General features: G+C 44.5%; 1 protein-coding gene across 13 annotated transcripts in view; it reads right to left on the reverse strand.

Moving 5' to 3' along the window:
- TRERF1 (transcriptional regulating factor 1) overlaps positions 1–27529 on the reverse strand; it is a 213584-nt gene that overhangs the window by 184758 nt on the left and 1297 nt on the right. The window lies entirely within an intron of this gene.

The raw sequence follows: 27529 nt of genomic DNA on the forward strand, positions 1-27529 counted from the left end.
CTTTTTTAAAAAATCCCACCTAAACAAATCTAAATCTAAATGTTAACTAAATCACATTCCAACTGATAATCAAAGAAACTCCAGAGTTGGAATTGATGTTCAAGAGGGACAAGGGACAAGTGGCATCCTAGGCTATGCCACAGAATGTTGGAAGGCGATCATTATGACAGCACAGTCCCCCTGGCTCCACAGTCCCTCACAGGCAGTCAGCCAGCCTCTGCTCCAACATTCTTACTTTTCCAGGCAACCTGTGCCATGTGACGGACACTCTAATGGTTCTTCTTGCATTGGAGAGTGGTCATAATTATATGCACAGGAGTTTGGTTTTGTTTTTCTTTAACTAGGTAGGGTTTTATTTCACAGACTTTTTACTTATTTGACTGAAGTATAGTTGATTTACAACGTTGTGTTAGTTTCTGGTGTATGGCAAAGCAATTCAGTTATGCATATACATGTTCCCTCTCATATTCTTTTCCATTATTGTTTCCTATAGGATATTGAATATAGCTCCCTGTGTTCATCCATTCCATATGCATTAGTTTGCATTTACCACACCCAATCCATCCTTCACTCACCTCACCCTGGCAACCACAAGTCTGTTCTCCATTTTCCATGTTTCACAGATAAGTCTGTTTCTGTTTCATAGATAAGCTCATTTGTATCATATTTTAGATTCCACCTACAAGTGAATACTGCATGGTATTTGTCTTTCTCTTTCTGACATATGCACAGGCTTTTAAGAGACCTGGACTTGAGTTCAATTCCAAGCTCAGCCTCTTACATGCTCCTTGACACTGGGAAAGTCGCTTGGCCTCTGTGAACTCGAACTTGCTCATCTCTCAGATGGGAACAATAACACCTGCTTACAAGGGTTGTTGTAAAATTGAAATGAGAAAAGGTATATAAAGCACTTAGCAAAGTGCCTGCATGCTTTGGAAAGTGAAAGTGTTTGTTGCTCAGGCAACCAACTCTGCGACCCCATGTACTGTAGCCTGCCAGGCTCCTCTGTCTAGGGAATTTTCCAGGTAAGAATACAGGAGTGGATTGCCATTCCCTTCTCCAGGGGATCTTCCCAACCCAGGGATCAAACCCAGGTCTCCTGCATTGCAGGCAGATTCTTTACCATCTGAGCCACCAGCTCAATAAATGATTAAGTATTGTTATTAAATACTCATAACAGGTAGCTCATAACAATGGCCTTTAAACTTTTCCACCTTACCCCTAATAAGATATTATGCCATGACTCGGTACATAAAATATCAACATATACATATAAATATATAAAACTGAACAAATATTTCATAAATAAAACTGACCCATACACATCTGATCCACTCAAGTCTTTTTTTCCAATCCTATTTCAACCTTTCTATTCTATTTCATTTTTTTTAAACTGCTAGTTTAGTCACTAGATTGACTACACAACCCGCTAATGGAATGCCAACTACAGCTTGAGAAACACTGATGTATCTACTAAGACCAAATACCTCCTCCTGTAGTTTCCACCTTTCCATTCTAGCTTTACCTTCTGGAACCACATGGAACAACTCTGCTCTTCACATGCTTATTAAATGTCCAGGCACGGGAAGCATTTCCCATTCTCTCGAGCAGCCACTGTGTGTCATCTGGCGTCCCAATCCCTCTTCGTCCCCATCTCCTCCTCCTCTGGACTCCTTCCTCCCTTTGCAAGTTTTCCTCTTTTAGTTACCGCTGCCCAGGATGCCCTGCTCGTTTGGCAGCCATTCTGCTCTTCTGGTGGCTTCTATGTTGCCTCAAGTCAAGCAGCCTGATTAAGAGCATCTTTTTGAACCTTCCCAACAGATGCGCTATTCATCCCAGAGGAACTCAGCTCTCCTTCAGCCCATCCCCAACTCCTCTCTGTAAGCTGGTTCTTTCGTACAAAGTTGTTCCCTCCACCTCCTCTTCTGTCCTTCCACAAATGAGATAAGGATGCCTCAAGGCCCATCGACCAGAAGAGGGAAAGTGAGGAAGACTTTCAATATGCACATTTGAGCTTGAATCTACAAACAGAAAGTGCCCCCTTCTTACTCATCTCTGAACTAGCTCTGCCTGCAAACCCTGGCACAAAACCGAGAAGGCCTCATCACCCAGTCACATCTGTCTCCTCAAGGTGACAGCAGCCCGTGACAAGGAATCTCACACCTGGCTGCAAACACAGCCCTTCAGCGCTGACATCTCCCAGCACCACCTTGCATATGCAGGAAATGATACGTATCAGATACAGCCAGTTTCCCATATCCTATGTGCATTTGTAGTCATCAAAAACATACACTCCTGATGATAAAAAAAAAAGAAAAGGAAAAAAAAAGCACACACTTGCACCTAATGCCACTACTTTGATGGGTAACATTTCATAATTTGGTCTTTAAAAAGTTTCCAAAGCAAAACCAAAAAAAGCCTATTGTGCCTTCAAACTGAGAGCTGGCTTCTCCTGGCTCCCATATCTATCCTGCATGTGGGGATCTCATCACAAAAACATCCACAAGTCTTTCCCACAGAGGGAACCCAGTTCAGTTCAGTTCAGTTCAGTTGCTCAGTCGTGTCCGACTCTCTGCGACCCCATGAATCACAGCACGCCAATTCATATTTATGGGTTTATTATTTAAGTTTGGTCTTCCCTAATGGCTCAGATATTAAAGAATCTGCTTGCAATGCAGAAGACCCGGGTTGGATCCCTGGGTTGGGAAGATCCCCTGGAGGAGAGCATGGCAACCCACTCCATATTCTTGCCTGGAGAATCCCATGGACAGAGGAGCCTGGAGGGCTATAGTTCATGGGGTCACAAAGAGTTGGACGTGACTGAACGACGATCACTTAGATATATCTGTACCCCTAAATAATGTATTTTAAATATTTGTTTTAAATATTTGTTGAGTTTAAAATATATTCCAAAAGTATCATATGGTATGGAATACTCAGGGTCTTGCTTTTTCTTGTTAATTTAATCTTTCTTTTTTTGTGTGTGTTTTGGCCACACCCTACTATATGCAGGATCTTAGTTCCCAGACCAGGGGTTGAACCCGTGCACCCTGCAGTGGAAGACAGAGTCTTCACTACTGGACTGTCAGGGAAGTCCCCAGGGTCTTGCTTATTTAAATACAACCTTAGATGACTAAGATTCACTCAGATCATTGCAGGGAAATGGTTGTGCATTCATGTTGCTGCCAGATAACAGCCCATCGTGTGACCAGAATGTTTTGACCCATTCTCCGGCTGATGAGCATCTGGGTTTCCAGTTTTTAGCTAGTATCAACAGTGCCACAAGGAACATTCTTAGTATACCCCGCCTGTGGCCACGTGAATGAGCGTCTCATGGCAATTTTACACTCAGAAGTAGAAATGCCAGGTTACACCACAGGTGCACATACAACTTCACAAGATAATACCAAATGGTTTTCCAAAGGGGTTGCATCTGTTTACCTGCCGACCAGCAGCACAGAAAAAGCCACAGTGAACTATGTTCTTTCCAATGCATGCTACTGCATGCACAGCTTCGCAATGTTTGACAGTCAAATGGGGATACAGAATCTCATGGTGATTTGTATTCACTGATTACTAATGAAATTAAGTGTCTCATGAAAAGAGAGAGAGATCCTCCCCCAACCTAAAGGCCCTGTACTTTTCTTTCACAGCTCTTATCATGGTCTGTAAGTACACATTTGTGGGGTGATTTGATTAAAGTCCATCACCATGCCTGTTTTCTTCGCCACTGCATATTGGACCAAGGCACAAAGTTGGGCTTCTGCATGTGTGGCAAATAAATGAATGCATAAAGAGCTAAGTAGGGACTTCCCAGGTGGCTCAGACTGTAAAAAATCCACCTGCCAATACAGGAGGCGCTGGACTGATCCCTGGGTCAGGAAGATCCCCTGGAGAATAAAAAGGCAACCCACTCTAGTACTCTTGCCTGGAGAATCCGATGGACAGAGGAGCCTGGCAGGCTATAGTCCATGGGATCACAAGGAGTCAGACACAACTGAGCCACTGAGCACATACTCACGCACGAAAACAATAATAATAAAACAACATCTACTGTTGTGAGCTGCAGGCCTAAGAGGGACCACACACTTCACACCAGATAATAAAAACTATCATATACATAGCATGCTTATTAGACTCCAGGCACTGTATTATGTGCTTACGAGATTATTCTGATCCTCCCCACATTTCCATGGAAGGGATATGATAAGCCCCATCTTCAGTACAGCATAGAAAATTTATAAACATAGAGACTAAGAATGTACCTAGTCGCAGCACATGAGGGACAAACCAAGAGTCAGAGTCAAATCAAGGTCAGTCTGGCTCTGGAACCCAGGCCCTTTCCACACACCTGCTGCCAATCCTTCCCTCTGGGCTTTCCACCTCCTCCACGTGGGCTGCTTTTCCTCCCCATCTGCCCCTGCAAAGACCCTCTGACTCCCAAGTTTTGCTTCACAGCCCACAAATGCTTTCCCTGCACTTGGGGAACAGTACTCTAGTAAGATCACCCCGCTATCTGTCACTTAAATGTCTGCACTGACAACACACTTACCGAGCAGGTTGCTGGCTACAGAGGCTGGGTGTCACCTGGCAGGCAGGTATGAGGACATCACCCACACCAGGCTCTCCCAGAGCCTCCCAAACCACAGTTTTCACTAGCAGAGCTTCTGCAGAAAACAGCTCCTTGTCAACTCTGGGTTTTACTGAACCTGGAAACAAACATCTAACAAGTGCCTATTACACCCCAGCACATGACATGCCTTAATTCAGCAAGAAATACTATGTAGCCACTAAAATTATACAATCTGGACCAATACATAGAAACATGCATGCAAAATTATGTTAAGTGGGGAAAAGAGCAACTCAAAAATAGTGTCTACCAAATTAAGGACACACAGTACCCGCCCCACCCCCGCCCAGACCCCCCACACACGTAAATAATATAAATAGAACTGAGTGTTCACTGGAAACTTTCTTCAGTAAAGTTACTTAGGCTTCCAATGCTCCCCCCAAATCTATTTGTCAACTATTTGTAACAGGTGTGTTTCCAAAGCAATGCTATTAACAATAGCAAAGAATTATTCCCAAGGGAATGAAAGCGCCACGAGGGTCATGTTGATGTCGGGTTTGTTCATAGCTCTGTCTCCAACAAAGGGGTCAAAAGGGTCAGACCAGGGGTCAGCAACTGTGGTCTGCTGCTAAGTCCCACCACCTGGTTCTGCAAGTACAGTTTGCAGGGAGCACAGTCACCCACCCATCTGTGTGTTGTCTGTGGCTGTTTTTATGCTACGGCGGGGAGTAGAGTACCCAGGACAGAGACATGGCCCACCGAGCCAAAATATTAACTCTCTGGCTTTTTATAGAAAAACTGCCAATTCTCGATCTAATGTTTAGCCTCGTATTCTGCATATAGTGAGGATTCAATCATTTTTATTGAATTCTTCATTTCCAATAAGACTAAGTAGAGCTAATACATCGGAGAAGGCAATGGCAAGCCACTCCAGTACTCTTGCCTAGAAAATCCCATGGATGGAGGAGCCTGGTAGGCTGCAGTCCGTGGGGTCGCTAAGGGTCGGACACGACTAAGCGACTTCACTTTCACTTTTCACTTTCCACTTTCACACATTGGAGAAGGAAATGGCAACCCACTCCAGTGTTCTTGCCTGGAGAATCCCAGGGACGGGGGAGCCTGGTGGGCTTCCGTCTATGGGGTCACACAGAGTCGGACACGACTGAAGTGACTTAGCAGCAGCAGCAGCAGCAGCAGAGCTAATACATAAGAATGAAGATCTTATTGACCCAGGGCACCAATGCCTGAATGCTAAGTCACTTCAGTCCTATCGGTTCAGACTCTTTGCGACCCCATGGACTGCAGCCTGCCAGGCTCCTCTGACCATGGGATTCTCCAGGCAAGTATACTGGAGTGGGTTGCCTTGCCCCCTCCAAGGTATCTTCCTGACCCAAGAATCAAACCCCTCTTGTGGCTCCTGCACTGCAGGCAGATTCTTTAGCACCGAGCCACAGGAGGAAACAGCCACCAATGCCTAGCAAATGCGAGATATGTTCTTTTTGTTTTGGAAATATCTCCTTTTACATTACAAAAAAGAAGGGGAGGGACCCCTGACATCCTCAGTAGGAGAAATGCCTTGAAGACAGATCACACTAAGTCACCCATCGAGCTACAGTGAGAGACAGCTGGCAAGGGGTTGGCAGGCCATCTAAGGTCAGAAATAGGAGTCAAGTCTGGACAACCAGTCAAGATGCTGCCATAATCCCCACATGGGCTCAAAGCAGGATTCTGGCCTCCGCAGAGCCTTCATTCTAAATAAGTCAGCTACATGCCCAGGACCTACTAGGTTGAAATCATTTATTTCCTACGTAACTTCTGGTTGGGACAACACATCAGCAAACAACTGTAGACTCAACTATTTCCCCCTTAATTTATCAGTACATCTGCATTATAACGCAACCCTGTATTTTTAGTTCTGTAGGGTTGATTATTCATGGCTGATCATTTGGCTAGTGGCTTATTATGGCCCCAGAACCAGAAGACAGGAGAGAGGAAATGAAAGGTGGTGAAACTCAAATCAGTTGGTGTTGTCACTTTATTAGCTGATGAGATGCTAAGATTGGGGCAGAGAGGGTGGCAGAGAGTGAAACCCCTGGTCTGGAGGGCAGAAGCTCCCCGCAGGCATGCGTCACCATATCTCCACATCTCACAGTGTGCTGAGAGTCTGTCAATAACTTCGTATAACTGGCCTGTCCCTATCGGACAACTTACTCCCTAAGCTCTCGTCCTTTTTTCGTATAGAAAAACCAAAACTCACAAGGAGATTCAGAGCTGAACAAAGCTCTAAGGCCTACAGCAAACCCTTGCCCTCCTGAAGTCAGAGGACAGGCCTGCCCTGACTCTGAAAAGCCTGAGGATGGATTCATTTAGGAAAATGTTTAGGAAAGAACGCTGGGAGGAGCCGAAGCCACTTCCTCATCAACCACGACATCCTCTTCCCTCCCATCCACACACATGAATTATTGCCAGCGAGCCTTCCCACTTCCCAAAGACCCACAGATCCAGGAGAAGTTCAGCACGCTGGCTCTGAGCCACTGGGTTCACCCGAGGTCCCCAGGGACCACCCACCCCGCGGCCTCTGAGTAGTGATGGGAGAGGTGACTCCAGCCCAGGCCCACAGACCCTTCTTCCTTCTAGCCCATCTGTATCCTAGCGGCCTCTCCATGGCTATGGATGAGCAAATGAATGCCATCCGCCCATCACTTGAAGTGAAAACTAACAGTCACTCAAGGAGGACCACACTCCTCATTTCTCCCTACAACGTCACTCCTCCAACCGAACTGAACAAAAAAACACACCTCACTTTCCCTTCTCGCTCTTCTGCTCTCCAGCCTGCCTCCTTCTTCCTTCCGCCCTGGGTACTGGTGACTGGCGAAAAGCCTTCACTACAGGAAGGCAGGCGTCCCCTCTCTGGCTGACTACACACTCTCCCTCGGATGCACCCTGGGAGGTCTGGGACCCCTGCTCCCCTCGACTCTGTGGGCTTTGGGACATCCTAAGTGAACCAACCACCCAGAAAAAACCAAGGAGAGGGGACAGGCAGGGAGCTGCCTCCGCCTCCTCTCACTTTCCTCGGGGTCTGAGCTCTGTCAGATTTTGAAGCATAATGAGTTTTGTTTCATAACAGTCTTAAATGAACTGGAAGGGGGAAGGGGATGACAATGATAAAAATCTTAATTAAAAAAAATTCCTACAGGCAAAGAGACTTTCCAGATCCTAAGATGTGATGAAAATCTCTTGAGTTGGGGGCTCCACAGAGGACCCGCCCCCTGACAACAACCCAGCATTCAACATACACCTATGAGGCCTACTATGTGCCTGGCATGACTCGGGGTGCTTAGGATACTGCAGGGAACGCACACACAAAGATCCTTGGCTTCTAGGGGGCTCATATTCTAGGAGGGAGGAGAGAGGCAATAAAGATACTTAGCAGGTAAACAATACAGAGGGCTTCCTGGGTGGCTCAGTGGTAAAGAATCCGCCTGCCGTGTAGGAGACGCGGGTTTGATTCCTGGGTCAGGGAGATCTCCTGGAGAAGGAAATGGCAACCTACTCCAGTATTCTTGTCTGGGGAATTCCATCGACAGAGGAGCCAGGGAGGTGGGGGGGGGAGGGGGAAGGGCTTGGGGGAGGGGAGGGGAATGGGGGAGGGGGAGAGGGGCCCTGCAGTCCATGGGGTTGCAAAGAGTCTGCACGATTGAGCGACTACACAACAACAACAAACTCTATGGAATGCTAGAAGGTTAAAGAGCCTGGGGATAAAAGAAAAAGTCAAGGAAATAAAGACGATGGAGACTTCAGCGGTGAGGAAGACCTCAGTAAAGAGAGACATCTGAGTGAAGGCTGGAGGAGGAGACAGTGAGCAACGCAGATGGGTATCCAGGTTTTGGAAGAGCCATCCAAGCAGCGAGGGCAGCCTGGGCAAAGGCCCTGAGGCAGGAACATGGAGGGTGCGTCCAAGGAATAGTCAGAGAGTCATTGCTGGAGTGAGTGGGCAGGCAGAGAACATAGAACATCCCGTCACAAAAGTGGGGGTCGGGGGGGGCAGGGTGTCACCAGACCATCATGAGGACTTCGGCTTTCACTGACTGAGGTGGGGGCCACTGAAGGTTATGAGCAGGGGAGGGACAGAGCCCCTTCAATTCTCTGTTACTCTGTCATTCCTTCCTGGTGACCTGCTTGAATATATTTAGTAAACACATCTCTCCTGCAAAGCCCTCTCTGATTAATCACTGCAAGTTATAAACTCAAACCACTCTAAAAAAAACAGCAAACCCCACACCTACCTCTCCCTCACATCAATATTAGACCCAAAGGGAAGGAGAGTCAGAGGGTGAGGGAGGGGAATGGGACCAGGAAAACACAATGACAAACAGAGAGAGACAAGAAGAAAGAAGATACACGTGGGAATGGACACGAAGTTCCAAAGAGAGGCTTAAAGACAAACGAACAGGAGTCCAGCTGCTCCTAAGGTCCCTTATTCTTCATCTACTCCATCCAGTTTATTAAGTTCACAGCACCAGTGCTTAAGTTTTCCAATCCCTGCTGCCCTGTGGCTGCCCTGACATTCCCATCAGTCGGGAGCCCACTGTTTATAGGTCTTTACTCTATATCCTGATATTCAGGGAAGGAAGAGACAGAGTCCTTCACCCTTACTCTTTAAACTGCAAAGGCCCAGCAAGTACTAGCCCATCAGGTGGAAGCAGAAACCCCCCCTGTAGGGACTTCCCTGGAGGCTCAATGGTTAAGAATCCACCTGCCACTGCAGGGGACACTGCGTTTGGACTGCATTCAGTCCCTGATCTGGGAAGATCCCACATGCCACGGAGCAACAAAGCCTGTGTGCCACAACTCGGGAGCCCGTGCTCTGCAACAAGAAAAGCCACTGCAGTGAGAAGTCCACACATCACAACTAGAGAGTAGCCCATGCTTGCAACAACTAGAGAAAGCTCACGCACAGCAACGAAGATCCAGCACAGCCAAAAATAAAATAATTAATTAATTGTAAAAAAAGAGACTCCCTTGTCATTGAATCCACACCAGATCCCCAAAAGATTCACTACAGGCCACTCGGCAACCTCAACTGGCCGATCTACAAAGTGAGCGGCCACCACAAAGCCCCAGTTGCAGGAGTCACTTCTGTCCATCGCACCTCCTTCCCCAAACTCTGCCCACATTCACATTCATCCCCCAGCTGCCACACGGGAGAAAAAAATACATGCCTAATTAAGAAAAGGCTGGGGAAGCCCTGGAAAAGGCCAACGTTCGTAGAAAGGAAATAATAAATTACAACAATTAGCTCAGGGTGGCACAGTGTGGTGGCTAAAAGCACCAGCTCTAGAGCCAGAATGCACAGTCCAGCTCTGCCACTGAGGAGTGGGTGGCCCTGGACCAGTCATCTTCTGAACTGAGCTACCTATCCTCTCTTGCCCCAGATTACTCATCATTATTAGTTCCATTATGGTCCTAGGGCTATTAGGAAAATTAACGTTTATATTAAATGGAGAAGGAAATGGCAACCCACTCCAGTACTCTTGCCTGGAGAATCGCATGTAAAAGAATGTTGGCATATGGTAATCATTACAGGAATATTTTTTAAAGAAGGGACTTCCCTGGCTATCCAGTGGTTAGGACTCCACACTTTCACTGCCAAGGGCCTGGGTTCAATCCCGGGTAGGGGAACTAAGATCCCACAAGCAGTGCAGCACGGTCAAAAAAGAGAAGGAAGGAAAAACACCTTTTTTAAAAAAGGATAGCTTCTTTCTAAAACATCTGAGAGAGAAAAAGACTACAGTTTTATTTCCGTACCTGACATATGCATGAAAACAATCAATACTGATAAATATTTTCAACTCTGATCATTCCCATTCCATACTTTTAAAATAGTAATACAGTACTACACAGAGATTGCACCATTTCTTATATAAGAGCTTAATGGGAAATGACCTAAGTATCTGACAATAGAATGGTCAAGCAGATTATAAAACCTGTAAGAAGGGGTTCTGGGCAGATATTAAAAATCACCTAATGAAGATTTTTTTTAAAGACATGGAAAATACTCATAATGTCAAATAATAAAGGATACAGAAATTAGCCTTTGCTTTCAGCTATTACGACATGTCTGTGTGCATGCTCAGCCACCCGGTCGTGTTTGACTCTGCGACCCCATGGACTGTAGCCCGCCAGCTCCTCTGTCCACGGGATTTCCCAGACAAGAATACTGGAGTGGGTTGCCATTTCCTCTTCCAGGGGATCTTCCTGATACAGCGATGGAACCTGCATCTCCTTTTCTCTTGCACTGGCAGGTGGATTCTTTACCACTGAGCCACCTGAGAAGCCTCTGTTATGACATAACTGCCAGTAAACTGTCCTGTATAGAACAACCATGAAAGGTAAATAAAATTCAAAACAATAACAATAATAATAACTGTTTGCTGGTGTGGCATAGGAGTACAACGAGGCAGTTAGGACTTAAGCCAAGCTCTTAGAGGAAAGGGAAGCTTCTGAGATGTATATTAGTACTAATGCTTCCCCTTAGGACATTTGCCGATTTGGTAGAAGGAACATTAAGGTGAAAGAGAAGGCAGCAAATTAAAGCTTGCAGCAGCTTCCTCCCTGAACTGAGAAGACAGAAACTGGAGTTCAGGGCCATGACAATAGCCAGGATTTCAGAGGCCAAGATCCCAGACAAAAAGAACCCACATAAGTGAGCCCAATATTCAGCAGCAGTTTCCCCTCAAGGTGTTGGCTGACACCTAACCCAATGTGTGAACAAGGCTAGACTCTGGGAAACTAGCAACAACAAGCTATTAATAGGGGTCCAGTGGTTAAGAATCCACCTTGCAATTCAGAGGGCACAGGTTCAGTACCGGGTCTAGGAACTAAGATCCCACATGCCACGGAGCAACTAAGCTCTGAGCCACAATTACTGAGCCCCAGGGGCAGGTAGGGGGTTGGTTTCAGCTATGTGTCATAACTAGAAAGCCCACATGCCACAGCTAGAGAGTCCATGCACCGTAAAGAAAGATCCCGCATGACGCAGTAAGACCTGACGTAGCCTAATTAATTTTTTAAAAAAGAAAAAGTTATTAAAAGACTTAAAAGGTACATAGAGATTTTAGTAGTTTCACAGGGGCAGGGAGACCAAATCTGGAGATCAGGGCCTATGAAGAAAAAGGGACCCTAATAAATACCCACCTTACAAGTAAGGGCAAATCAGAAATACCAAGGTTAAATGAATCAAGGTGATACAGCCTGAGCTTCTATATTTTCCATGTAAAATGCCCAACATTCAGACAAAAATGACCAAGCATGTCAGGAAAAGGCCCAAACCAAGAGAAAAATACAATCATTAAAAATAAAGATATATTTTATCATAAATCAAGTATTTCTGACAATAAAAACAAACTTAAGAAGCAAACAGATGAGTTTTATAGCCAAAGAGAAACAATAGAAGAGATAGTGGGTGAATTGGAAGATAGAACAGTAGGAAAAAATATTCATATTATAGCACAGAAAAAACAAAAACAAGCTCATGGGATATTCAGGATACCAGGGAATGGTCTAACGCATGTACAGAGGTCTAAGAAGATGAGAGGAATAGTGGGGGCAAAGTAATATTCGAAGAACTGCCCAAGACCTTCCTAAAACTGACCAAAAAAAAAAACACCAGCCCATGAATTCTAGAAGCTCTCCAAACTCCATAGGACTCACATACAAAGAGTACCATACTTTTATGCACATCATAGTAAAACTGCTAAAAACATAGTGTCAAAGTGGGGTGGCGGGGGGGGGGGGGGGGTATGTTAATTTCAAAGGAATCACAATAAAACTGACAGATGACATTTTAACAGAAATGAAGGCAGAAAACAATGGAATGATATCTTAAAAGGACTAATTCTAAACCTGGTGAAAATATCCTCCAAATATAAAGGTGAAAATGACATTTTCAGGCAAGCAAAAACTGAGAGAATTGTGACACCAGCATGCACACGCACACACACACAACAAGGGGGAGTTCTCCAAAGAAAAGAAAATTAATCTGCAAGGAAAGCATGTATATGTTTTTACAGGGAGAAATGAAGAACACCAAAAAGAGGAAATATGTGAATTAATCTAAAACACTGTTGATTTTTAAAAACAATGTCTTACGGGATTAAATTCTTATTATAATTTTATAAATAAAATATTTATATATTTAATTTAAATATATATAAAAATGTATCTATTTGACCTAAATTTATATTTGAATATAAATATATTTATTTTATATTTATATAAATGTATTTATTTTATTTTTAAAATATAAATGTATTTATTTTATATTTTAATTATGTTTTATATTACACTACAATAATTTATAGGATAAAATTCTTAGGAGAATTAAAATCACAACAAGATTTCAAAAGGACTATAAAGAAGGTATAAGAATCAAAGTGTTCTAAAGAGCTTGCATTGCCCAGAAAATGGTGAAATGATCACTCCAGGGTAGATTCTTCAAAAAAAAAATACAAAATCACAGACAAAGCATTCAACTGTGCAAAGGTATATCTATTGAAAAAAAAAAAAAAACTAGGAAAAAAGCACCACTTTTTAAAACAGAGGTTCCACCTAGATGATGGAATGAGGACTGGTTTTCATTTTCTTCATACTTTGTGGCATTTTCAGTAGAACAACTTTTTCCCTCAATATCTAGTTTCATATAACACTAGACAGTAGTTTCTTATACTTGCAGGGGGTAAAAGTAGCCTTCATTTTCTTATAAAGATTTAAAAAGAACAAATTCCTAGAAAATTGGACCAAGATTCTGTATTTCTGCAGTCAATTATTAGCAACATTTATTCTAAGAATGCTTGTCTACTGACCAACTATTTGACACATCCTGTGTCCTGGGCACGGAATGACTGCTCACTCATGCTAGGTTTGGTGAGAGAGAGCACACCTAGGTTCTTCTCAATAAGCATGAGGAAATTCTCACTTCACTTCTGAGAATAATTCGGGTCATCTGTTTGGTCTTCCATAACAGAAATCCAAAGAGCCTGCTAAATTAACAAGTAACAGTCATCAAGCAAGAGGCAGTTGTACTCTACTTTGCAGCAAGGAAAAAATTGAGCCCCAGAGCAGGAATGCATATTGTTTACAGAATAATTCATGTTACACAAGAAAGATCATTTTTTGAAAAACAGTAATATTAAGGTGGAGGGGATGCAGCATACTCTCGTATGCTGATAGTAGGAATGAAAACTAATTTTATAACTGTGTGAAGAACAATTAGGAAATATTATCAAGAACCTTAAAAAACACCCACTCTCTTTAACAAAGTAATTCTCCTTTCCAGAAATTTAGCCAAAGAAAACAATCCAAGAGGTGATCAAAGATCTATGTATATCTATGTTCCATGATCTATGTTCATCAAAGCACTATTCATTGTATAATAAATGATAAATTAATAATATAATAAACAATATTAATAATACATAATAACAAATGAGAAGTAGGCTAAATCTCTCATAAAAATGACTAGTTAATTCAGGGGACCCAATGCCTGGTACACAGTATGTGCTACATAAATACATATTGAACACAGAATGCAAATAAGAGGACACTAACCAAGCATTTCAGAATAAAAGCGTTTCCCAAGAATATTTAATGAGCTAGATATTAAAGCATATGCAAAATAGCCCCAACACTACTTTTAAAGCACAATATCAGAGCTAATGCTTCCTGAGAATTTACTCTCTGCCAGGCACAGCCCCAAATGTATTACACATATCATCTCATCTCATCTCAACCAGTCCTAACAAGTTGTTATTATTTCCAGTAACTGAAGGACCCTGAATTCAAACCCAGGCAGTCTGGGTTTGAACTTACATTAAGAACTCATACTATTAATATACTCTTAGTCACTAGACTACACTCAAAAAAAAAAAAAATACTGGATGGAAATTACTAAAATGTTAATAAGAACGAGTTAAAGAGAACTTAACAACAATTTTTATTTTCTTCCTTCAGTTCAGTTCAGTCGCTCAGTCGTGTCCGACTCTCCGCGACCCCATGAATCACAGCACGCCAGGCCTCCCTGTCTATCACCAACTCCTGGAGTTCACTCAAACTCATGTCCATCAAGTCGATGATACCATCCAGCTATCTCATTCTCTGTCGTCCCCTTCTCCTCCCGCCCCCAACCTTTCCCAGCATCAGAGTCTTTTCCAGTGAGTCAACTCGTCGCATGAGGTGGCCAAAGTATTGCAGTTTCAGCTTTAGCACCAGTCCTTCCAATGAACACCCAGGACCGATCTCCTTTAGAATGGACTGGTTGGATCTCCTTGCAGTCCAAGGGACTCTCAAGAGTCTTCTCCAGCACCACGGTTCAAAAGCATCAATTCTTCGGGGATCAGCTTTCTTCACAGTCCAACTCTCACAGCCATACATGACCACAGGAAAAACCATAGCCTTGACTAGATGGACCTTAGTTGGCAAAGTAATGTCTCTGCTTTTAAATTTTCTTCCTTAGACCTGCCGATATTTTCTGAATTCCCTATGATCACTATGTACTATTTACAGCCTCCTTCTCCAAAACAAAGTCTTATGAACTCTTTTCATTTACCATCTACACAATTTCTGTGAAAAAGTCTTAGCTCTAACAAAGCCTTGAATCATCTTTTTTTTTTTTGCAGGATGCAGGATCTTAGTTCCCCAACTAGCAATCGAACACATGCCCCCTGCAACGGAAGCTTGGAGTCTTAACCACTGGACCACCAGAGAAATCCCTGAATCATGTCTTCTCCAGGCCTACAATCAGGAGAACATTTGCAATCTGAGCCATGACATTCTGATCAGAGAAGAGGGACGAGCCTAGACTGTGGACTTCTATGCCACAAATACAGGTTACCCTCTGGCTGCTGAGGTGCTGATTTTTACATATATTCTGCCATTAATCTTCCCAATGGCCCTACCAAGTAGATGTGACTATCTCAGTAAATGGAGGTTAAGGAAGGTGAAGTGACTTTCCCAAGGTCATGAACACCACTCCAGCTCTGGTCAAAGGTCTGTCCACCAACCATCCCCCAAAATCATGTAGAACAATTGGGGCAGAGCTGAGAGCATGTTCAGGCCCAGTCACTACATCCCTTGGTACCTCCATTCCCTCACTTGTAGGATAGGGATGATAGCGCCTTTCTCATAGAGTTGCTTTGAGGCTTAAGTGAGGTAATATATGTAAACTGGTGGCGTGTATTTGCACTTATTAGGGAGCTGTTACACTCTGAAATGCATCCTGCCCCCAAACGTGCACAACATGAGGTCACCACGGCCAGAGTATACAGTCTCATCTACTCAAAGAAAAGAATCCTCTCATGCTTCTCTAAAGCCCACCATCCTGGTTCCCTCTTAACTATCTCAGAGACTGGATTGATCTCAGTTACATCCCAGGCTCCTTTTCAAAACTCTCTACACAGGCTTCTGCAATTTAAGCCCCCAAAAGTGTCCTCAGAGCAGAACCTGGCACGAGTCAGAAAAAACAGAAGGCTGAAATCCCAGCCTCTGTGCCCTGCACTCCTACTCGGATTTTATCACAAACTGAGGCTTGGGATGACCCAGAGTGAGACGTTCCCTGGAGGGACACGAATAGACGGGCATAGGGCGGCAGAGGAGGAGGAAAGAGGACGGGGGTGGGGAGGGTCCCAGTACATGGCAGGGGGCCTCAAAAGCAAAAGGGGTGCAAGGACCCAGAAGAAGAATTCTTCTTGCAGTTTCCCTTAGAAATAGAAAAGAGCATCTAAAATGGAGAGAGACCCACTTCTCTAGTGGTCCAGGGGTTAAGACTTTGCCTTTCAATGCAGGGGGTGTGGGTTCAATCCCTGGTCAGAGAGCTAAGATCCCACCCATGGCCAAAAAACTAAAACATAAAACAGAAACAACCCTGTAACAAATTCAACAAAGACTTCAAAAATTGTCCACATACAAAAATTAAAAAAAAAAACAACTTTAAAAATAAATAAAATGGAGAAAGAAATGGTAGAAGGCCCTGACTTGGCAAGATGGCGATGCTATTCCTTCAACATTACTGCCACAGCCCAGAAGTCCAGACCCTTAGCCCTCTTACCTCTGCGCTTCTGACGTTTTCCTAACTGCTCTCTCTCAGCCTGTGGGCTCAGCAGAGCCAGCCTGTCCTCCACACCTCTCAGGGTAATTTTTCTAATACATAAATCTGATGTGGCCCCATTCCACACACACCCCAAATCCTTCAGTGATTTCTCCACTGCCGACAGGGTCAAGATCAAGCTCTAGACCATGGCACCGAGTCCCCCCTGCCCAATCCTTTGCTTATTCCTCCAGCCTCTTCACCTGCAAAGTCATTAACTTCCTATGTGCCAGGCCCCAGCTGGGGGCTAGGTATACAGTGATAAGCAAGACATGATACAGATGAACAAGGCCCAGTTCATGCCTTTAAGAAGCTGAAAGTCATGCTGGGGAGATAAATACACGAGGGGAGCACTGCAATCCAGACGGACAGGGAGACGGAAGTCCTGCCCATCTGGGGTGTTTAGGGAATGCCTCGGGAGGCAGTGGGAGTGAGCCAGGTGAGGGGCAATGGAAAGAACATTCCATGCCAGAAAAAGCCTCAGAACACAGTTTGACAGCACTCTCTTGACAGAACTTCTCCACTAGTGGAAATGTCCTACATCGATGTTTTCCAATATGGCAGTCACTAGCCGTGAGTGGCCAGCGAGCACTTGACATACGGCTAGTGCAACTGGGGAACTGAATTTTAAATTTTATTTATTTTTAAATTAATTTAAATTTAACTGGACACAAATAGCTAATGGCGACAATGCTGGACGGCACAGTTCTAGAGCATTCAACTAAGGGTGATGTAAAATGAAGTTAGATGGGTAAGCCTTGAAATAGAAGTGGTACTGCAGTGAGGCCACACTGTATGTGGTTTCCTATACTAATCAGGCTATCAGCTGTCCCCTCCCCCTTGTCTAGCTGTAAGCACCCCCTGAACCCACACAACCCACCGACATACCACCTCTCTCTGAAGACTTCCCTCCTACTTACTATTTCTGAAGTTTCGTCTTTTTCTAGGGAGGCATCACTGTGTATCATCATACTTCTATGTTCTATATACGTTCTTCTAACAGTCCTCCACTAGACTTTGAGCACCTTCTCTTACTTGTTCTGGTACACCAGCCACTGGAACAATCCCAGCACATGGGAGATAATCAATAAATGCCTGATGAACAAGTGAGTTATCAGCAAAGGGACCATAGCCTGGCAGGTATTGTTGGGCGGGGGAGGGGAGCTCACAAAGACGTGAGCCCCTAACTTGACTTTTCTTAGAATGCCAGCTCTGTCCAGGAGGGCACCAGCTCTCATGATCGCCCTGAGCACTTTACCCTCACCAGTCATCAGCATGCCCCGTGGTGGCTCTATTTTCCCCAAATTCCTAGAATCTAGAGGCCTGTACAAGGACGGTGACGGCCAAATTTTAAAGGCAGCATGTCCTAGAGATCAGGAGCCAGTCTTTGGAGTCAGTCCTGGGTCTGGAGACCAGTTGGGCAACATAGCCCCTGAATGTCCTTAAATGAGTTACTGAGCCTCAGTTTCTTTGAGTGTAAAGTAGGCATCGTGTCTGCCTCTTACAACTGTGCAGATGAAATGCCTGACACTCTACACGGTCAGCTCTCTATAAGCACAGGGTACACTATAAGCCAGACACACTGTAAGCTCTCTATAAGCAATAGCTACCGCTCCTAAAGCGTCGTGGAACCCTCACTTGGGTTCCCCATGGCATATGCAATTCCTGAGCCTCTCAATTGGCTCTTCACGATGCTCCCCCCCATGCAAGGAATATAATCCAGTCTCTGACTCACAACACAGTTGCCAAAAATCTCCTCAAGTTCCCAGGAGAAAATTTATTTTAATTCCCTCTAACTTTAAAAATTAAACAGTCCTCACAGCATTTTGGGGTGGCAGGGGTAAGGACGGAGACCGTGAAATCCAACAAGCCGCTTGGAAAAGGTTACAAACTGATTGAGAAAGAAAAGGAGAAAGCAGCTGGAGGGGGTGGGGGGGATGGGGACAATCCCCTGAGTTTCTGCTATTATTGAACACCCCAACTCTCAAAGCAGCCCGGCAGCCCCCTCCTCCACGTGGGCTAAGCTCCCTTAATGAGAAAGCGGAGCTCTGCCTACATTACCACAATAATGATTTCCCCGTTGCATTTTTACATGCCTGCTGCTTTATCATAGCAGAAGTAGACATATATATTCAATAAATCCCTTCTCTCTCCTTCCTCCTCCCCAACTCCAGCTCTCCCAGTAAATGTCGCTCCCTCCGCGCCCTCCCCCACCGCAATCCCAACCCCGGAGCACAATGAGTTCCACTAATCAAAACAGAAAGAAAAAGAAAAATGGAAAAATCACAGCTGCTGAAAAACAGCATTCGCTACAAGTCAAAGCCCTCCACATTTTTTCTGCAGGCAGCGTTTACTTCTTCAAGGACACAGCACCCCTCCCCTATCAGAAATCTTACGTAGAGTGAAGAAATCTAATATTCACTCTTTCCTATTTTGACTAAGCCAGCACAGACAGAAATATAGATAAGGCCTTGAATAACTGATTTAACAAAATGTCACTTATTAAAAGAGATGGGGGGATGGGGCCACATTTGCATTCGAGAGCTCAGTTAAACCATCCCACTAAAGCCTGCCAGGCCAGAAAGGCAAGGGGGAAGCAAACATTTCTCTGGTCTGGTCTCCTTCAGCGGCTGCAGGAGCTGACCCTGGTGGCATAGAGGCCGGGATTTCTCCCTCCACCAAGAGTCGATGGGGAGAGAACCAGAGAGGGAAAACCGAAGCAACAAAGCAGCTGGAAGCATTTACACTGTACTGTACTAACCAGCGCCAGGCTCTGTGCTAGGTGCTGGGGGTGCAGAATTGAGTGGTGACCCAGTTCTGGCCTCCCCAGGGCAGTCTAGAAGAAGTGAAAGACACACCCAGTGGTCAAGATGATAACAGTCCTGCAACCCAAGGGCTGCAGGGGCCCAAGGGTATACCCCCTAAACCCCCGCAGCCCACCCCACAGTCTGGCCCAGGACCAGGCACACGGAGCCCTCAAGAAAGACTTCAGGAATGAGAAGCTGTACAGTGAAATTGTCTGAATTCCATGCTGGTCTCTAAAGAAGCTCAGACCCTTCAAAAGGAAAGAGGCCTCCAAATGTCCTTACCTGCTCCCCTTGAAAACCCCTCAGCTCACGTGTGTTCCCCCAATTAAAAAACAGAAGTGGACACGTCCCAGCACTTGAAAATCAGCTCATTATGGGTAGCCTTCAGTTGAATTTTAAGGGAGCTGGGTATCTCCCATTGTGATGACAACAGAGGGGACTCAAACAACCCTCCTATTAAAACTCCTTGGGTATTGACTCCATTATTTTTTTCTTTTCTTTTTTTAAAAAGCTTTCAAAGAAGTGGGACTGAAGGTGGTTTCCCAAAGATGAGGAGAGGCTCTCAGGGCAGCCTCTGTTACAGCCTCTGTTAAGACAAAGAAACCCTAGGGGCCCTCAGGAAGCCTCCCCAGGTAGCAACCTGCTCCAGGTCCAGCTGTTCAAAGGCAGAGCCTGCAGACTGAAGGCCAAGATCTCTATTATAGAAATGACCACGGAGGGGCCCCATAGAGGGGCCAGGGCTGAAAGTAGGAAGCTGATGAAGAATAGCCACTAGATCTGTTAAAGTCAAGTTTTTTGGCTTTCATCACAAAGCAGGCTTAAAGCTGTGTGCTATAGCACGAGCCAGACGACTGAATTTTTTGAAAAATGTAATGCCCAAAACATGCTTAAGTCATCTGAATATTTCCAGCTAAGGTCCTTGGAGTTCTAACTCCCAAATTCCCAGAGGATATTCTTCGTTTCCAGGATCCTTAGCATTTATTCTGTACCACACCTTTTATTGAATACTATATAGCATTATCTGTTTGAGGGTACACAAAATTTGGAGGCCATTCAAATTCTGGCATTAAACTAAGGCTTTGGATGCTGGCTGGACATGTGACTCTGGGTTAATCACTTTATATTTTTTTCAATTCTACTTCTTTAGCCTCACTTTCCTCAGCTGTAAAATTAAAGTAAAAGCTACCTTCTATGGTTGCTGCAAGACAGTTAAAAATAAGACATGCCTAAGAGGCTCTGGACCTATAACATGCTAGGTAAACACTAGTTATTACAATGACATCATCCATTTCCTCTCTCTCTCTGATTTCTCGTTGATTATTTTCCCTCTCTATGAAACCAAACTGATATCGGTTCTACTGATCTCTCATAACTGACAACTCGTGTTTATTTTACAAATACAGGAAGAAGTCCCCTTATCCACAGGTGTGCAAAATCTCACTAACTTCTGAATCTAGGAGATGGGTACAGTGGAGTTCATTATACTAGTCTGTCTGCTTTTGTGTGTGTTAAAGTGTTTTCATAGTAAAAATTAATTCTAAAATAAATAAATAAAGCCTCAACCTCTGAGGCAGAGGCCAGGGGTCCGATTAGTAAGAAGCACCAGTTACTCTTTAAAACTAGAAATGACTTTCCAGCATACATAGTAAGACTGAGAGCTAAGGACTGGTTTCAGGTAGACTCAGCTTTATGGAACAGTCCTCATTTGCAAAACAAATTCAGAAGGTGGCTGAATCACTGCTAAGACCACTGCACCACTGTTGGCGTTCTTCCGGGGGTTCAAGGTTCCCCTGTACCAAGTTCACAAAACAAGTTCCTTTGGCCCTTTGAGTGGGCAGGTCTCAAATTCTATATATGGAATCAGACCATGAACCTATAAAGACTGGCATTTCACAGCCAGCCCTGCTGATGCCAGCTTTCCAGCAGTAAGAGCAGTTTCACTGAAAGAAATCACAGAGGACTTGAAAACCCCAAACAGAAAGCGGCTCCCAGCAGGGAGCAAGAGTGAGAGTGGACACGGTGCACCAGGAGCAGGAGGGTTGGGGGGATTGGGGGAGTGGTTCAGCAGAAGCTTTGGAGAACCGAGGGAAGTTGTTCATTGGTTGTCAGGTTTCACATCTAAAAAGAGATCCGGCTGAAGATCACCGCACCTCGCTGCCGCCCGTGTGCCACACCGCTTACAGTTTACATCGCACTTTGGGTACATTATCTGATTCCATCCTCACAACTCTCACAGAAGAGGCGGCAGATGGTATCACCTTCTTTTTACAGATGCGGAGACAGACTCGGAGGCTGACTTGTCCAGAGCCACACGACGGGGCTGGACCCCCAACCCAGATCTGCTGACTCTCTCCTCACGAACTCACCTGCCAGACAGACCCATCAATGGGGCCACCGGTGCAGTTTATGGCAAATTTTTGCTCAAGGCCGCCTGAAGAAGAAATAGCCCTTGCGCCTTTTATTTTTTCTCGCTCCAAACGTATGACACCAGTGCCCACCAACTTTTGCAAAGCTCAGATGTCTTTTCCCAATCATAGTTTTCAAATCAGTCTAACACAAAGCTCACATTACTTTAACTGAAGACTCTTTTCCCCAAGAGAAAGAATCCTGTCTTTCCTCTGTACTGCTCCATAATGCAGTCAAATGTTCAGAAAAAAATGCAGTACAATTTTCTGATGCAGTCTTAACCGTTGTCGTCTCTGGCTGGTGTCAAAGGCCTACCCCAAAAGCCCTGCCCAAGGGGAGTGGGACCTCAGCCTGGAGAGACAGAGCACGTAGCTGCCCCCGCAGCTGTTCAGCTTTCCCTCACTGCCATCTTCACTCTTTCTGGATCTTCCCTCCCAGACATCATGAAGGAAGTGTCCCTCCCTCCTCCCTCCAAGGCCAGATCTTCCCCACAGACTTTCTCAAGGACTTTGGCTCAGGCTGACCCCACCCATTGCTCAAGATCAATCCCTTCCTTTCCCCGATCTTTCCCATCATTTCACAAAGACCAGCAGCACCTGCAAACCCTTCCCTCTACATGCACATCCTCCCAGCTTCCCCTCCATTTCTCTGCCCCTCTTTCACAGTCAAACTTTGCCCCAAAGTTGTCTACACATGCTATTCCGGGGTTCTTCACCTCCTATTCCCCTCCCAACCTCCTCCAATTTTGCTCCCACCGAATCCATTGCTCCACTCAAAACTGTTCTTTGCAAAGTTGCCAGTGGCTTCCATTTTGCCAAATATAGTGGTGACGTTTCTGGCCTTAAAATCATGAAACATTTAACACACTCCTGGCCCAAACACACACACACACACACACACACACACACATACACACACACAACCTTTTTTCTCTCTCAATAGACTCCTTAGAGCACCTCATCCAGTCTCCTGGATTTAAGTACCACCCTTTGGCTGATGGTTCACACAGTTTGATCTCCTTCCTGGCCATTCCTCTGGGGCTGGATGCTATAACAGACTGCAAGCTTACCATCTCCATCTTGAATCTAACAGGCATCTCACACTTGGCAGTGCCCAAAGTGAAATCGCTTGAGTCTCCTCCCTGGGACTCTCCCTTGCCCTCATCTCAGCAGAGAGCACCACCTGTGTCTACGAAACTGCCCCCATCAGAAACCTCCTCATTGGATTCCTCCTCCTCACCCTCCACCAGATCCATCAGCAAACCCTGCCCATTCTACCTTTAATGTGTGTCTCACACCTACCTGCTCCCCTGCATTCAACTCCTGTCACCTCCCCAACCTGGCAGGCTCCAAGTGCCTTTTACTGCACTCCTTAATTCCACACCTGCCCTTTCGACCAATACCATCCCCTTTAAACATAAGTTAGGGGATGTCACTTCCCATTACAAACTTTCAGTGACTTCCCACTGCCCTTCAATGAAACCCAAACCTTTCCAAGGCCTGGAATTCTGCAGGATCACCTCAAACGCCCTCTCCCCCTCCCCCTTATCCACCTTGCCTCTTCCTAGTCCCACCCCCACCCCCGCACCAAGTTCTTCCACATAGACTTCCTCGCTCTGCCTGATGCTCCCTGTCTTCCTCCACTCCCAATCCCCAGAGAGGCTTTTTGAGGCTCCTTTAAGTAAGTCCAGGTCACTGCCCTCTGTGGTTTCATCTGAGCATTTATGGCATTTTGCAAGATATATTTCTTTATATGTCTGCCTCCCCTCTGGACTGCAGAATAAGTGGGAGGGTAGGGGATGCGTAGAGGAAGATGATAATGTCTCTTTCAATTATCAGTATATACCCAGAGCAGTGACACAGTGCTTAGGAAACAGTAGGTGCTCAATAAGGAGCTGCCAAACGTACCCATGAATAAACCAGATCCGGTTACAGCATGAAAATAACTGTTAACCTCCAGCCATTTAAGCGCACAGGTTCTTTTTCCCCTTCCTCTCTATCGAAAAAAAATTTTTAAGTGTTACTAAACCAATAGCTCAGTATATCCCAGTCATCCCCAGCTTATCTTCCATGAGGAAAAAGCAAAAATCATGTTTCTTCAGTAAACTCAAATTTACCAGAAGTCCCTACAAGCAGCTGCCTTGAGAACTTAAACATTTTTAGAAAAAATCCCAGAAGTTTTTTCTTGTGTATTTTCTTTAACCCAGAAGAAAAGTTTATTAAGAGCCATGGAATCAAACTTACATAACCAGGACTATATTATTCTTTAATATGCCACAGCACCCTAGCTGAAAAACACACCAATATCTCCAGTTGTTCTAGTCTCTCCCTCCCCACAAAAGAAATCAACTAAGTTTTAGTCTCCCCTTTATTTCATTGGTTCCCCTCTGACATGCAAATTCAGAAATACTATTAATCCACAAGATTCCAGCTGATTCTCCTCCCTAAATCAGTTTCATGAGGTCAGAAATAAAATGAGCTGAATTCAACTGTTTTTAGAGCAGGACAGTCAACACCAGTCTCTACTGCCTGAGGTCTGAACCACTTGTCTGGATCCTTACTTCTCATGTCAATGCTCAAAGTCAATAAAAACATCAAGAGCTTTTCCCCCAAAAGTGCCCGTGGTAAAATATACGTTATTGCAGAAGTGACAGTAATACAGTATCATTATTATGAACCTTATCACAAATACATGACCAATCCCAATTACCCACTTGTGAATTCTCCACAGAAAGTGGGTAAAGCCACACTGGGTGTTCTGGTCTCCCACTCCTCCCAGGATTACCTCCCCCTGCTGCCTGGGAATAACAGCTCAATTAACCTTAGATTTGACCAGGCATAATTAGGCAGGTGAACCAGTTGGCTGGAGGGGAAAACTTCCAAGATGAACTGAAATTATTTTTGATGTCTGGGATTATATGCCCCACTCTTTATTAGCACATATAATTGGGACTCAACCATGCACTTCCCCCCCCAACCGCCCCCAGCACTTTTTTCCCCCTAAGACAAAGTATTTCCTTGCATTTGACAGTCAAGATTACCAGGCCACTCAAGAGTCCTTTTTGGAATGCCAAGGTATAAATCCACTCTCTCCAGGAGAAGACAAAAAGAGAAGTTAATCAACTCGCCCAAGTCCATGAGGCAATCTGGCCGTTGGCCCAGGAAGAGACGGACTGTGGAGATCTCTTGAGACTTCTCTCCACAAGACCGAGTCACAGAATTTCAGAGACGGATGTAACTCACTGATCAAACCATGCATTTTAAAGATAAAAATTCTGAAGCCCAGAAATGGTTAGATGCTGATAACCTTCCCACTTTTCTTTCCAGTGACCCTGTCCTCCTGGCCTAAGAATCAAACCACCTTAAAAGTTCTTGTCATTTTACAAATACTGTAAACTGAGCCAGTGCTGAACACAAGACAATTTTACCATTTCCTGATTAATCAGTTTTACAGAGAATTCTCACACTTCCCCCAAAAAAACCGATGCTTTTGATTCTTAGGACCAAGCCACCCATCAGAGCAGGAGAAAAAGAATTTTAAGTAAGTCTTGTTTCTGTGACCACATATTTTATTATATAAGCAGCAAAGAACACTACAGACTATCGCCTCTTTTACAATGAAAGCTCCTACCTCAACAAAAACCACAGGCCCAAGTGGGTTAAAAGAGGCAAAACTGAGTACTTTCCACACAGTTCATAGAACAACTGTTTTCACAGCAAGCTCACATAAACGCTATGTGATATTAACACATGCCTGCTATGTGGAAGCCTGCTTACCAAGCTGTGAAAAGACCCATGCTTACTATGGAACCCGCAAAATTAATCTTCTCAGTGCTCATAAAGCAGAAGGGAAACGCTTTTTTTTGAGATGTCAAGCAGGCTTCTTAAACAATTCTTTGGCGAAAATGGACATGCCTAAAAGGGCGGAGCCCAAAGAGGTGTGTCACTGCCTGTATCAATTCCTATAAATCAAATCCTGACAATATTTTTAAAAGAATGAATTATGATTCATGGGCCTTCAAACCTTTATTACCACAAGAACATTCTCAGCAGAAGAGGGAAAAAAAGCTCCTGTGACTTGATTAATGGCCAAAGCAAGACAATAAAATAAATCTCATAAATTAAAAAAAAAAAAAAAACTGAATGACTGCTCTTGGCTTCAAGGGTAGACATGTAAATAATTCCCCTTCCCTGGGATAAACACACATAAAGATTTTGTTTACCTTCCCAGCATATACATCAACCAGACTCAGATTTTCAGCAGGGGAAAAATAATAGCTAATTTGTTGAACGAATGCCTAGTTAGGAACACTTGATAAGTGGCAATAATATTTAATTCCCAACTAACTCAACTCTCAAGCTGCCAAATATCAAATTTTCAATCTGGAAATCTGATGACAGGAAGGAAAGAAAAAAAAAACAAAAAACTCTCCATCAGTAACATGTACAGAGCTCATTTTTTTAAAACAGATTTTTTTTTCCCTGCTAGTATTGAGCTTGTCTATAGAACTGCAGAAAGCTTAACCAACTTTAGTTAACCACATTGCCTACTGTTTACTCCCTGACTCTTCTAAACATGCCTTGGTTTGAATCCCTGATGCTAAAATTATCCTGACCAAGTTAAAATTCCTAGCATATTTATGGTGGTGATCATTTCATAATATATAAAAATACTGAATTGCTATGTTATTCAGCTAAAACTAATACAATGCTGTAAGTCAATTATACTTCAGTTAAAGAAAAATAAGGAAATAAATAAAGCTCCCAGCATAATAAAGGTACCTGACAGCCAAAGACCTACAACTCATCTGCAGAAACCAGTAGGCTGAGGACCAGGAAAAGAGGCACAGAGAAGCAAAGAGGGCAGGTTAACTAGTTAAGCGCTGACTACTCCTCCTTGTTATCCTTCCACTGAGCACCAAAACCACCTTTTCCATCACCAGACTGCTTTCCTGAGACAGTAAGTGATGCAGGAGGTTGGTACCAGTTAGGACAATGTAGAACTCCTTTCTTAAAGCTCTGCTCTATGGCCTGCTAAAAAGTGCAAACAGCCGGCATTTTTTAAAGAACTCTTCAGCCATCCCTGGATCCGTCATTCCTAAGCATCACTTCATGCACTTCACGAGACAGCCGGGGCCATGCTGTTAGCAACCCGCTTCAGCACGTTCACTTGCCAAAGCCGCGTCTAGCGTGGGGAAGAGTTTCCACAAAGCTGGCTCTAACGGGCCAGTCGAAGGCACACGGAGGAACCAGAAGTCATTTTCTTTTAACCTAAGGATGGCAGGCGCACATGCTCCAGCCCAGTGCCGGCCAGAGGCTGCCCGCCAGGTGCTCTTGGCCTCTGCCAGTGAATGGGTGGTTTTGTGCTGTTTTTTAAATATCTATTTCTTTAGACCACCAGCAGTAACTTTCCAGCCCCCACGAACTGAAGTTGGAGAGTGAAGGGGTAGGTTTACTCCCTTATACATTTCTCCCATCTGGGTGGCCACTTTAACTTCTGGGGAGTACCCAGCCCCCGAAAAGCCCACAGAAGCGTATACATACACATATGCATCATGTCAAAAACCCCAAAAAGCACATCCCTAGAGTCCTGCGGTTTCTTGGC

Source organism: Moschus berezovskii, chromosome 23 (genome assembly GCF_049115385.1).
Source record: "Moschus berezovskii isolate FMDL1 chromosome 23, NW_MosBer_1.0, whole genome shotgun sequence".
In the NCBI taxonomy this organism is placed as follows: Eukaryota; Metazoa; Chordata; class Mammalia; order Artiodactyla; family Moschidae; genus Moschus; species Moschus berezovskii.